Source organism: Nycticebus coucang, chromosome 4 (genome assembly GCF_027406575.1).
Source record: "Nycticebus coucang isolate mNycCou1 chromosome 4, mNycCou1.pri, whole genome shotgun sequence".
Classification (NCBI taxonomy): Eukaryota; Metazoa; Chordata; class Mammalia; order Primates; family Lorisidae; genus Nycticebus; species Nycticebus coucang.
The window spans coordinates 133,904,715-133,917,305 of NC_069783.1; the positions used below are offsets into that span (position 1 = coordinate 133,904,715).

Consider the following 12,591-nt stretch of genomic DNA (forward strand, 5'->3'; position numbering starts at 1 on the left):
TTTCCCCATAAGGCTGCCAAAAACCAAATATTTAATATGAGTAAATAAAAAATCTGGACTAACTTAGAAGATAAAACCAAGCCACATGCATGCCGAGGCCAAACCACAAGCCTTTCTACATCAGATATTTCACAAACTTTTTCCTATGACAAAGATACCTGAGGATGGGCATGTTCCTCTAACGTGGTACGTGCTAGTTTGGCAGGTGACAAGACATGCCACCCCTCAACCTGGTGGTCGTAAATTCTTCTCTGACCTTATCCATGAATATCACTGGCCTATAGTGGTGTTTTTTTGACACAGGGTCTCAATCTGTCACGCAGGTTGGAGTGTCAAGGCGTCATCATAGCTCACAGCAACCTCAAACTCCTGGGCTCATACAATCCTGGCACAGCCTCTGAATAGCCGGGGCTACAGCCACCCACCACCACCTCCAGGTTAGTATTTTTCTATTTTTGGTAGAGACAGGATCTCACTCTCGCTCATGCTGGTCTCAAACTCTTGAGCTCAGCAATCCCTCCTAGGCCTCCCAGAGTGCTAAGATTACAGGCATGAGCCACCACGTCCAGCCTGTCACTGGCCTTTTCATCTTACGTGGTAACAGGATATATAAGGAATTCTCACTTAGGTGGTCAGATCAATGTGGAGTCAGAAGTTTGTCCTGACACCTTCTGTCACTAAATTGCGAACTTGCCTCCTTTTATCATAAAGTAGTACTATAAAAAACATACTAGATATGACATTATGGAAAACTCACTTGAGCTTTACAACTCTTAGTATTAGAAATATTGAGATCCTTTTTCAAAGACTTTGGAACTTATGAGATGAAAGGGACAGTTTTATTTATTATTTATTTTTTGAGATAAGAGTCTCATTTTGTCATTCTCAGTAGAGTGCTGCGGCATCATAGCTCACAGCAACCTTGAACTCTTGGGGCCAAGTGATTCCCTTGCTTCAGCCTCCCAGGTAGCCCGCCGCAAGGCCCAGCTATTTTTAGAGACAGGGTCTCGATTTTGCTCAGGCTGGTCTCAAACTTGTGAGCTCAGGCCATCTGCCCACCCCGGCCTCCCAGAGTGCTGGGATTATAGGTGTGAGCTACTGCATCTGGCCTTGGAAAGACAGTTTTAAATGTTTCCATAGTAATAGAGCAAGTGTTCAGCGTCACTCTGCAAGAATTACAAGTATTCTCACCAGAAGTTAATAGTTGAGCCTCTGCTGTACCCCCCAGATTGCTGTGCACTGGACACAATGACAGCCCCCAAAGGAAGTACTTGCGTGACCACTGGCAAATAATGCTGCTTCTGTAAAAATCGTTTGGGACTGGGCGGCACCTGTGGCTCAGTGAGTAGGGCGCCGGTCCCATATGCCGGAGGTGGCGGGTTCAAACCCAGCCCCGGCCAAAAAAAAAAAAAATCGTTTGGGACAAAAAGTGTCTAAGTTGTATCTGTTCAAGAACAACACACACTCTCTCCGTCAGATGAATGAGAATCAATTATTCTATTCTACAGACCTCGTCCCAGGGTTGGGACACTGGTTTAACAGGCTATGGGGAAAGGCACTCAGATCAGCTCTTTTCTGTTTATTTATCCTTATTACTATCCACGTCCTCCTCTGTCTTTGCAGATCCTTTGTTTCTAACCTGACCATTAATCTCTAAAGCCACCACCTCAGCTTTTTCTTTTTTTTTTTTTTTTTGTAGAGACAGGATCTCACTTTATGGCCCTCGGTAGAGTGCTGTGGCCTCACACAGCTCACAGCAACCTCCAACTCCTGGGCTTAAGCGATTCTCCTGCCTCAGCCTCCCGAGCAGCTGGGACTACAGGCGCCCGCCACAACGCCCGGCTATTTTTTGGTTGCAGTTTGGCCGGGGCTGGGTTTGAACCCGTCACCCTCGGCATATGGGGCCAGCGCCCTGCTCACTGAGCCACAGGCGCCGCCCACCTCAGCTTTTTCTATGTGAAACTCTGAGAGAAGTCTCCAACAGGCACGGGAAAGAATGACAGCCATGCCACCCCCAGACGTGCTGCTTTCTCAGATTAATTATTTTGAGCTGAAGACATTTGAGCATCAGTAGATGCATGAGAGACTCTCTGACCTGATCTACCCTTTTCTAAGAACAGGCCATACAATTTCCCAGGAGAAAGGCACCCTTCCTGTACTAGCAAGAAAAGAGCCTCCTGAGCACCAGGGATGGGAAATCGAGGCTAAAATGGATCAGTACCAAGAAATTTACCAGAATAACCCTTATCATCTGCCTGCCCCATATATGTCCGAGTCACTTTCCAACACTTTACTCCCTATAGCCCCAACCCCTTGGTTGTGTCATTTCTTCACAAATGCATCATTTTTTCCCTGTCTGAAAGCATAACATTTTTCTTCCCTGTTGACTCCCTCAGGTCTTCAGTCTCTCGTGAAGGTCCTCATGCACATGTAAAAATTTGCTAAAAATTGTATACTTCTCCCCTGTTAATTTGTCTTATGTCAGTTTAATTCTTAGGCCCAGCTAGTGGATAGAGGAGATTTTTTTTCCTTCCCTGTGGGAGCAGGCACATCCCTCCATTTGTTCAGGTGGACTTTCATGGCTCTCAGGCCTATGGTTTCCTACGTAAAGCGAGTGTGTATTTGAGCCCCTACTTATTCCTTGGTACACCGCAAGGATTTCCAGCAACACCAGACCCTAAGAGAAAAGCATGGAGTAGATCAGTGGTTCTCAACTTTCCTAATGCCACGATGTATTTTCATTGTTACAAAGGGGTCATGACCCACAGGTTGAGAACCGCTGGAATAGATTCTCCTTTAGGGTCTTCAGAGAAATCTTGGCTTTGCTACACCTTGAACTTGGACTTCCAGTGTCCAGAACTGTGAGAAAATTGTTGTGTTAAGCCACCCAGTTTGAGGCTGGGCATGGTGGCTCACACCTGTAACCCTAGCACTCTGGGAAACCAAGGTGGGTGGATCGCTTGAACTCACGAGTTCGAGACCAGCCTGAGCAAGAGCGAGACCCCATCTCCATTAAAAATAGCCAGATGTTACGGCGGGCACCTGTAATCCCAGCTGCTCAGGAGGCTGAGACAAGAGGATTGCTTGAGCCCAAGATTTTGAGGCTGCTGTGAGCTATGACACCACACACTCTACCAAGGGTGACAAAGTGAGACTCTGTCTCAAAAAAAAAAAAAAAAAAAATGGCCACCTAGTTTGGGGTACTTTGTTATGGCAGCCCCAGGAGTCAACACATCATGTTTGCTGGATTTGTGGGTTCATGTCTTTCATTAATTTTCACAATTCCCAGTGTCCTCCTCCTCAGTATCATCTCTCCCCATTCTTCCTCCTTTCTCCTGATGGGATTTTTGGTTGCAGCCGTCATTGTTGTTTGGCGGGCCTAGGCTGGATTCGAACCCGCCAGCTCAGGTGTATGTGGCTGGCACCTTAGCCACTTGAGCTATAGGCGCAGAGCCTCCTGATGGGATTTTCGTTAGGCATGTGCCCCATCTCATTCCGTGCTCCTGTCTCTTTCATAGCTGTTACCTTTTCTTTCTCCGTGTGCCCAATACCGGTACCATCCTCAGATCTTCATTAATTCTCTCTTCACCTGTTTTCATATTTAATTATTGTTGTTTCTTTTCTTTCTTTCTTTTTTTTTGAGACAATCTCACTTTGTCATCCTTGTTAGAGTGCTGAGGCATCATAGCTCACAGAAACCTCAAATTCCTGGGCTCAAGTGATCCTCTTGTCTCAGCCTCTCTGGTAGCTGGGAATACAGGCACCCATCAAAATGCCCAGCTCATGTTATGATGATGGGCAAAATGTTCAATTGCTCTGAATGGGCTGAATGAAAATAGCCTTTCTGAACATCAACAACAACAACAAAAAATGCCCAGTTGATTTTTCTATTTTTAGTAGAGATGGGGTCTTGCTCTTGCTCAGGCTGGTCTCGAATTGCTGAGCTCAAGCAATCCACCCTTCTCGTCCTCCCAGAGTGCTTTGATTTTTGTTTCTAAAAGTCCTGCCCTTTTTCCCCCCACAAGTCTGTCATTTCTGTTTGATAGTTTCTTATTCCTTGCTCATATTTTAAACTTTGTCTTTATTTATTTAAATATTTGCAACATACTGTGTATTCTTTTTTTTTTTTTTTGCAGTTTTTGGCCGCAGCTGGGTTTGAACCTGCCACCTCCAGCATATGGGACCCGTGCCCTACTCCTTTGAGCCACAGGCGCCGCCTCATACTGTGTATTCTTTAATGTATTTAGAGTTCCAGTGTCTGATGCCATTTAGGGTACTATTTCTGCCTTTTGTCTTACCATCAGCTTTCAGTCATGCTACTTATTTCTCCCATGACTCATGACCTAGTCATAAGGTTGTAGGTGAGTATCTGGATTGCATAGGTGAGAATCCTGTAAGGCCTGGGTGAGGGGTGGAGGGCTCCCTCCAAAAATGATTTATATTGGCTTCTGAAAAGATCCTTGAAAGTACCGCCAACCTGGGGCCACAGAAAGTTAACTCGTCAGTTTGAGGCTTTCGGGATTGTTCAAGCGGAAGATGACTGAACCCACAAACCCATGAGTTCTGGCTGTGGGTACAAGTCCTCCTGGGTGATAAGCTTATGTGTTCAGGCCAAGATAAACAGCTTCCTTGTCAACAGACTCTGCCAGTGGGCGGCTGCCCAAAGCCCAGGCTCTGGGTGGAGTCTCATTCCTGCACCCCTAGATAGCACAGGCCCTAGGATTCTAGGTCAGGTATTCCTTGGAAGTTGCAGCTTCAGCTTCTCCCATCCTCACTCAGGCCACACTGCTTTTCACCCTCTTCTTTTTTTTTTTTTTTGTAGAGACAGAGTCTCACTTTTTTTTTATGGCCCTTGGTAGAGTGCGGTGGCCTCACACAGCTCACAGCAACCTCCAACTCCTGGGCTTAAGCGATTCTCTTGCCTCAGCCTCCCGAGTAGCTGGGACTACAGGTGCCTGCCACAACGCCCGGCTATTTTTTGGTTGCAGTTTGGCCGGGGCCGGGTTTGAACCCGCCACCCTCGGTATATGGGGCCCGCGCCTTACCGACTGAGCCACAGGCGCTGCCCCACCCTCTTCTTAATTTTCATCCCCGTAGAGTTCCCAAATTACCTCTGAGCCCAACTATGCCTGTAAAGGGATGTTTGTTCAATTATATCCTGCATATCCAAGTAATCTACAGCAGTGGGGCCATTCAGGCTACCCAGTCCTCTCAATACTGCTGTGGTTTGGGGGGGAGGGTTTTTGGAGAGGTGTGTGTGTGTATTTTTACTTTGCTCCGTGTGAACCTTGAGCTTCTCTGCAGTGTCTTTTTTTTTTTTTGAGACAGAGCCTCAAGCTGTCACCCGGGTAGAATGCTATGGCATCACAGCTCATAGCAACCTCCAACTCCTGGGCTTAAGCAATTATCCTGCCTCAGCCTCCCAAATAGCTGGGACTACAGGCATCCACCACAATGCCCGGCTAATATACAGAGTCTCAAGCTGTTGCCCTGGGTAGAGTGCCGAGGCGTCACAGCTCACAGCAATCTCCAACTCAGACTCAAGCAATTGTCTTGCCTCAGTTTTTTTATTTTAGTAGAGACAGGGTCTCACTTTTTCTCAGGCTGGTCTTGAACTCATAAACTCAGGCAATCCACTGGCCTCAGCCTCCCAGAGCACTAGGATTACAGGCGTGAGCCACTGTGCCCAGCCGGCTATGTATTTTTTAAGGTCACACTAGATTCCACCTGACCTTCTTCTACCAGCCCTAAGATTTTATGATTTGTAGTCAAAATCACTTTTCTTTTCTTTAAAAAAAAAAAAATTTTACACCTGTAATCCTAGCACTCTGAGAGGCCCAGGAGGGTGGATTGCTTGAGTTTAGGAATTCGAGAGACCAGCCAGAACAAAAGTGGGACCCCATCTGTACTAAAAGTAGAAAAAATAGCTGGGTGTTGTGGCGGGTGCCTATAGTCCCAACTACTGGGGAGGCTGAGGCAAGAGGATCCCTTGAGTGCAGGAGATTGAGGTTGCTATGAGCTCTGACGCCACTGCATGCTACCCAGGGTGACAGAGTGGGACTCAAAAAAAAAAAAAGTGTGTGGTTTTTTTTTTTGAGACAGAGTCTCGTTTTGTTGCCCTTGGTAGAGTGCCACAGTGTCATAGCTCACAGCAACCTGAAACTCTTGGGCTCAAGCAATGCTCTTAGCTCAGCCTCCCAAGTAGCTGAAACTACAGGTACCCACCACAACGTCGGCTAGTTTTAGAGACGGGTCTTGCTTTTGCTCAGGCTGGGCTCAAACCTGTGAGCTCAGGCAGTCCACCCATCTCGGCCTCCCTCAGTGCTGGGATGACAGGCATGAGCCACCACGCCCGGCCAAAAAAAAATTTTTTTTTAAATTTTAAGTTTTATTTAATAGATTTTGAATACCATATGTAATTTATCTTATATGATGTGTAAATTGTAAAATAAGGACTCACTTTCACCACTTCATTCCTACCCCATTTCCTACCCCCACTATCATATCATAGGTAATTATATTTGTTGGTGTGTGTGCATATGAAACACACGGACACACACATACACGTACCATGATTGCTAACCTCCCTTTACTTACATAAATATAGCATACAATACACAGTCTCCTATATCTTGGTTTTTTAACTTCAAAATATATCCTGGAGATTTCTCAGTGGCAGTATGTACAGAATTTCCTCAGTCTCCTTTAGCCTGTGCAATAGCGAATTGAAAAATATTGAACGCCTCACAAATTGGAGTGTCATCCTTGCTCAGGGGCGATGCTAATCTTCTCTGTATCATCCCATGTTATTGTGTGTGCTGCTAAAACAAGCACGAAAATGACTTTCCAGTGCCCCTGTTCCCCAGGGCCTTTGCCCCATTCAACAATCTGGGCTTCTTCTCAATGTTCCTGGGTGTTCGGGTGGAAAGCTTAGTAGGTGCTCACAGCATGGGTTGAGAAAAATTTCTCCAACAGAGATTAGGATAGCAAAGCATAACTTTATCTTCTTAGAGGTAGAACGGGAGCGAGAGAGTGAAAGAGTGGGGAAAGAGGGAGCAGAGACCAGGGAGCCAGCAGCGCGGCCTCCCAAGGAAAGAGGAGGGAAAAGCCAGCCCTGAGGCCCAGCGGCTCGCGGACTTCCAGGGGGCTATAAATTGGCGGGCTACAGTCAATAAACTGCTGCGTCAGCTCCGTCCTTTCTTCTTGGTGGCAGGCAGACAAAAAAAGAAAACAATGAGGATGTCGAAGTCCCAGAGCTGGCTCCCCCACCTGTTTCTGAAGACAGGATTATTGCAGGAGATGGGCAGAGTCTGTGTTCAGTTCTTTTCAAAACAGAACTTCTCCAGGGTACCTGATAGCAAGAGAGCTCCTAGGATTAGTCTTTAGTTGTTAGCAAGGAGATTATAGGATTAGATTTTTCTCTGCTACTTTTGTAAGCTAGCCCTGTTCACTGAGAAGAGATTCAAATGTTCAAAGAGGTCCCACAAAGGACAATGGGTAAGTTACTAGGCAAGTTCTGTGGGGTAACCAGAGAACTGCCTTCCTCATTGAAACTTCCCCAACCTTAAGAGGTACTGGGCATCCAGGAGGTCTTAGTAAACATTTAAGGAATTTAACTTGGCTATAAAGAGTGATTCTGTGGGAAATTTCAGACATAAGTGATTAAGCAAGTTAAAGGGAAAGGGCCCACACTCACCTTTCCATGCACACGTTGAACGCGCACATAGACACTCTTACCCACGTGCACACTTCCCCATATATGCACAGAGATATGGATACACACACACGTATATTCTTACACAGAGATACTTACCAATATTTGCACACCTGTATACTCTTACACACACGTGAGCACACACACACATTCACGTACATACGCACTCAAAACTCATGCCCACATCCACACAGATACACACACATCTCTGCTTTCGTACACGTACTCCCATGCATACACACACACGCACACACAAACACACACATTCTCTTATTTCTTCATGTTATGCTTTACAGACAGGCACATGCCCAGGAGTGGGGGCTGGGCACCTCTTCCTGGGAGAGCAGAGCTCTCTGTCTGGCAGCGGGGTCCCTGCTCTAGAACCCCCCAGGTTCCTGATTGGCCCACCCCCTGCTACTCTGAGGCCTTCCATCTGACCAGATTTCTTGTACCCCCGGATGATGCAGAGACCACTGTCCCTTGCTCTGACCTATCTCAGGCCATACTCTGTTGAGTCCCAGAAGATAGGATTCCGGGGGATTCGACTTCCATTTTTTCTGCTTTTCTAGTTTTGCTACAATAATCATATATTATTCAAGCATTTATTTTGTTTGGTTGTTGCAGTTTAGCCGGGGCCAGGTTCGAGCCTGCCACCCTTGGTATAGGGGGCCGGCGCCCTACTCACTGAGCCACAGGCACCGCCCAATTTATTAATTTATTTTAAGACAGAGTCTCACTCTGCCACCCTGGGTAGAGTGCTGTGGCATCATAGCTCACAGCAACCTGAAACTCTTGGGCTCAAGTGATCCTCCTGCCTCAGCCTCCCAAGTAGCTGGGACTACAAGGGCCTGCCACAACGCCTGGCTAGTTTGTCTATTTTTAGTAGAGATGAAGTCTCACTCTTGCTCAGGCTGGTCTCGAACTCCTGAGCTCAAGCAATCCACCTGCCTCAACCTCCCAGAGTGCTAGTGAGTAATTTTTTAAGCGAAATGGGGTTGCACTATGCTTCCCAGGCTGGCCTTGAACTCCTGGGCTTAAGCAAACCTTCTGCCCTAGTCTCCTAAGTAGCTGGGACTATACAACAGGTATAGATCACTGTGCCTAGCTAATAGTGTTAAAGTAATTTTTAAAATTAATCTAGTCAGTAAGAAGATATTGTCTGAAAAAGAGTTAACATGGCAGGACCGAACAGCTGCCCTTTGAAAGGCCTGCTTATCACGTTGGCCTGGCAATCGAGAACTTAGATTTGGGGAGGGCTCCCATTAGCTGATAGGAGTGTCTATACTTTACAAAAATTATGGATGCTTTTTGCTGAACACCTGCTTTCCTTTGGGAGTCTGGAATTTGGGCACATGCCAGGCAGGGGTGCCTATGTGACCAGCCTCCAGTCAAAACCCTGAGCACGGAGGCTCTAATGAGCTCCCTTGGTCAGCGATACTTCACGAGTGTCGTCACAACTCGGTGCTGGGGGCATTGAGCTCGTCCTGGGTGACTCCACTGGGAAGGACTCTGGAAGCTCAAGCTCAGCTGCCCCTGGGCTTTGGCATCTTTACCAATTTTGCTCTGTATTCATTTGCTGTAGTAAGTCACAGCTGTGGTGCTTTGTGAGTACTATTGCTGTGAGCACAGTGCAAAAGTGCAGACCTGTGAGTCCTGCTATTGAATCATTGAACCTGGACTGGTCCTGGGGACCCCTGCGGCAGCAACAGAAAATGTTCTCTGTTTCCGGGCACATCCATCCAGGGCCTGGGAACTTCTTCTGTTCATTCTCTCAAGGCCTGGTTAGAGTGGAGTGAATGCTAGCAGGTGCCAACTTCAATATATATACTGAGTGCTGTCATGGAGGGGAGTTGAGGTTCTGAGGTGGCACGGAAGAAGAATGCTGGGGAGATGTCTCCTTGGGGTCTTGTATCAGACATAGGGTGCGTCACAGGCAAAGGGACGGAGGTCAATGTGTGCATCTATTCAGAAAGTCAATTCTAATGACACATCAAGTAGCAATATATCAAGCTCATATATCTATCTATGTATAGCAACTTGATGGAACATTAGGCAGCCATTCAAATTATAGACGGATGGAACTTTTAGCAATATGGAAAATGTGGGCTCAGCGCCTGTAGTTCAGTGGTTAGGGCTGGCCACATACACCGGGGCTGGCGGGTTCAGACCCGGCCTGTGCCTGCCAACCAACAATGACAACAACAACAACAACAATAACAACAACATAGCTGGGTATTGTGGTGGGCGCCTGTAGTCCCAGCTACTCAGGAGGCTGAGGCAAAAGAATTGCTTAAGCCCAAGAGTTTGAGGTTGCTGTGAGCTGTGACACCACAGCACTCTACTGAGGGCGACATAGTGAAACTCTGTCTAAAAAAAAAAAAAAATATATATATATATATATATATATGGAAATGTACACAAAATGCAAATCCAAAGAAAGAAACCAACTGACATTTAACCAGGCATGGTATGCGGTGATTCTTCACAGCTATTTTTTAAATTATGCCCTATGACGAGTCTGTAAGTGTACCCTCATCTCATCTGACAGCCACAGATACCAGAACTCAAAGAAGTTAACGACGTGCTTAAGGTCACAGCTAATGAGTGACAGCATTAGGATTTAAACTCAGGTTCTCCCCAGCGTGCCCCCCGCCCATAGAAACCTAGCTGTCTATGGATCAAAGTCCTCAGTGACTGTCAGCACCAGGAAAGAGGTGGTGCTTTCCAAATAGTGAATCTCCTCATTTTACCACCATTTACAATCCAGACAGGCTGAGCATTTCCCAGATTAACCAATCCCGGTTGCTTTTGGCTTAATAGCTTTTCCTGAACTTCATCTCCTTTCCCTTGCTTTTGACTATAAACAGAAGAAACCAGGCTACATCTTCAGCACTTTTCTTGCAAGTTCCCTCAGTTGGGGTCTCAGCAGCTCTGGTGGCGGGAGGAACTGCAGTGGCTAGGTAGCACAGCTTCCAGAAGGCTCCCGGTGCACCCTGCCTGAGGCCAAGGTGCTGAAGTGGAAGGTCAACTCTGAGGAAGGTCAGCTCTGCCCAAGGCACAGGGAAGGAAGAGCCCAAGAGGAGAAGGGCGTGGTTGTCAGCCACCCCCCCACCCCCTGCAAAAGTGGGAAAGAAGCCAAAATAAGGCAGCAGCAAGGCGTAAATCTTCAGACAAAAAAGTGCAAACGAAAGGGACCACAGGAACAAAGGGAAAGCAGGCCGAAATGGCCAACCAAGAAACTAAAGATTTACCTGCAGAAAACAGAGAGACAAAAACTGAGGAGAGAGAGAGAGAGAGAGAGAGAGAGAGGCCAGTCTGATTACTGTCACACGCCATGTCTGTTCATAGTCCCTTCTCCCGCCTTGTGCAATCCAGAGAAATATTTCTATCAACTATTTTGTAAATGCAAGTTTTTTTTAGTAGCTCTAGAAACATTTTTTTTTTTTTTTTTTTGTAGAGACAGAGTCTCACTTTATGGCCCTTGGTAGAGTGCCGTGGCCTCACACAGCTCACAGCAACCTCCAACTCCTGGGCTTAGGTGATTCTCTTGCCTCAGCCTCCCGAGTAGCTGGGACTACAGGCGCCCGCCACAACGCCGGCTATTTTTTTGGTTGCAGTTCGGCCGGGGCTGGGTTTGAACCTGCCACCCTCGGTATGTGGGGCTGGCGCCTTACCGACTGAGCCACAGGCGCCGCCCTCTAGAAACATTTTTAATTAGGAGGAAATCCCATCTCATCCCATTTTTTTGAGTGTAAATGCTTTTTTTTAAGAGGCGAAATCATTCACTGGTTGTTTGTTTTTTGGTACAACCAGAAAGTAGTGGGGATGTTGAATTACGGGAGGCTTAGACAAAAGTGCAAAGCTTAAGTGTGAGCTTAACATTCCACAGATGGGAGTTTGTTTTTATTTCCTGTATTACAAAGCTTACTAAATGGCGATGTGGAGTCCCAGTCCTGCATTTAACGTCTCGAACATTCTGAATTACTTCTATTCCCATGTTGTTGTTTTAGTAGAATTGTTTCCTAAAGAAAACCACTCCCGTGATCATGGCTCTCCGTGTCAGAACTGTGTACACTCTGTCACGTCTTTGGTTGTGGTGCTCCTGTTTTCCTAGTAACTTTGTCACTGTGCTGCGAAGGACTGAAAATCTGAGCATGTAGCATGTACAGCAATAAAGTGTGAACTGCTGGGACTTACCTAACAGCGTATCAACACTTGAAGATACTGGTACTTGATATCCTCTTAAGGAAAATTTGCCTCCAAATTTTAATCTGGAATAACTGTTAAGAAAAGTTACAATAAATCGCTTTTTAGATTTAAAAAGCGGTTGGGGGCTGGGGCGGTGCCTGTGGCTCAAAGGGGTAGGGCGCTGGTCCCATATGTTGGAGTTGGCAGGTTCAAACCCAACCCCAGCCAAAAACTGCAAAAATAAATAAATAAATAAGAATCGTGTACAAATTGAAATGTTTGTACCAATGCTCAACACAACCAATAAAAGCTCAAGTACACACAAAAAAAGAGTCTCCTCAGCTGAATACCCAAGTTCATCACTTCAAGTTCTGCCTTCCACACAAGGACATAGTCCAGCTAAGCTTTCTGCTTCTATATAGGCTCCCGTCTTCCATTTCTTAAAATATGTTCCTCATTCCTTCTGCGCCCTCATCAACACCTATTTTTTTTTTTTTGGAGACAGAGTCTCACTCTATTGCCCAGGCAAGAGTGCCATGGCATCAGTCTACTCACAGCAACCTCAAAATCATGGGGCTCAGGGATCCTTCTGCCTCAGCCTCCCAACTAGCTGGGACTACAGGCGCCCAACACAATGCTGCCTCATGTCTCCATTTTTACTACAGAAGGGGTCTCATTCTTGCTCAGGA

General features: G+C 46.4%; 2 non-coding genes across 2 annotated transcripts; one reads left to right on the forward strand and one right to left on the reverse strand.

Moving 5' to 3' along the window:
* The first annotated feature begins 3,781 nt into the window (after positions 1-3,781).
* On the forward strand, positions 3,782-3,854 carry LOC128585226 (small nucleolar RNA Z40). The gene has a single exon (XR_008379950.1). It is a non-coding gene; the product is annotated as a small nucleolar RNA Z40 (small nucleolar RNA).
* A 2,874-nt stretch (positions 3,855-6,728) lies between these two features.
* Positions 6,729-6,834, reverse strand: LOC128585146 (U6 spliceosomal RNA). Its single transcript, XR_008379890.1, has one exon. It is a non-coding gene; the product is annotated as a U6 spliceosomal RNA (small nuclear RNA).
* Positions 6,835-12,591: the final 5,757 nt, after the last annotated feature.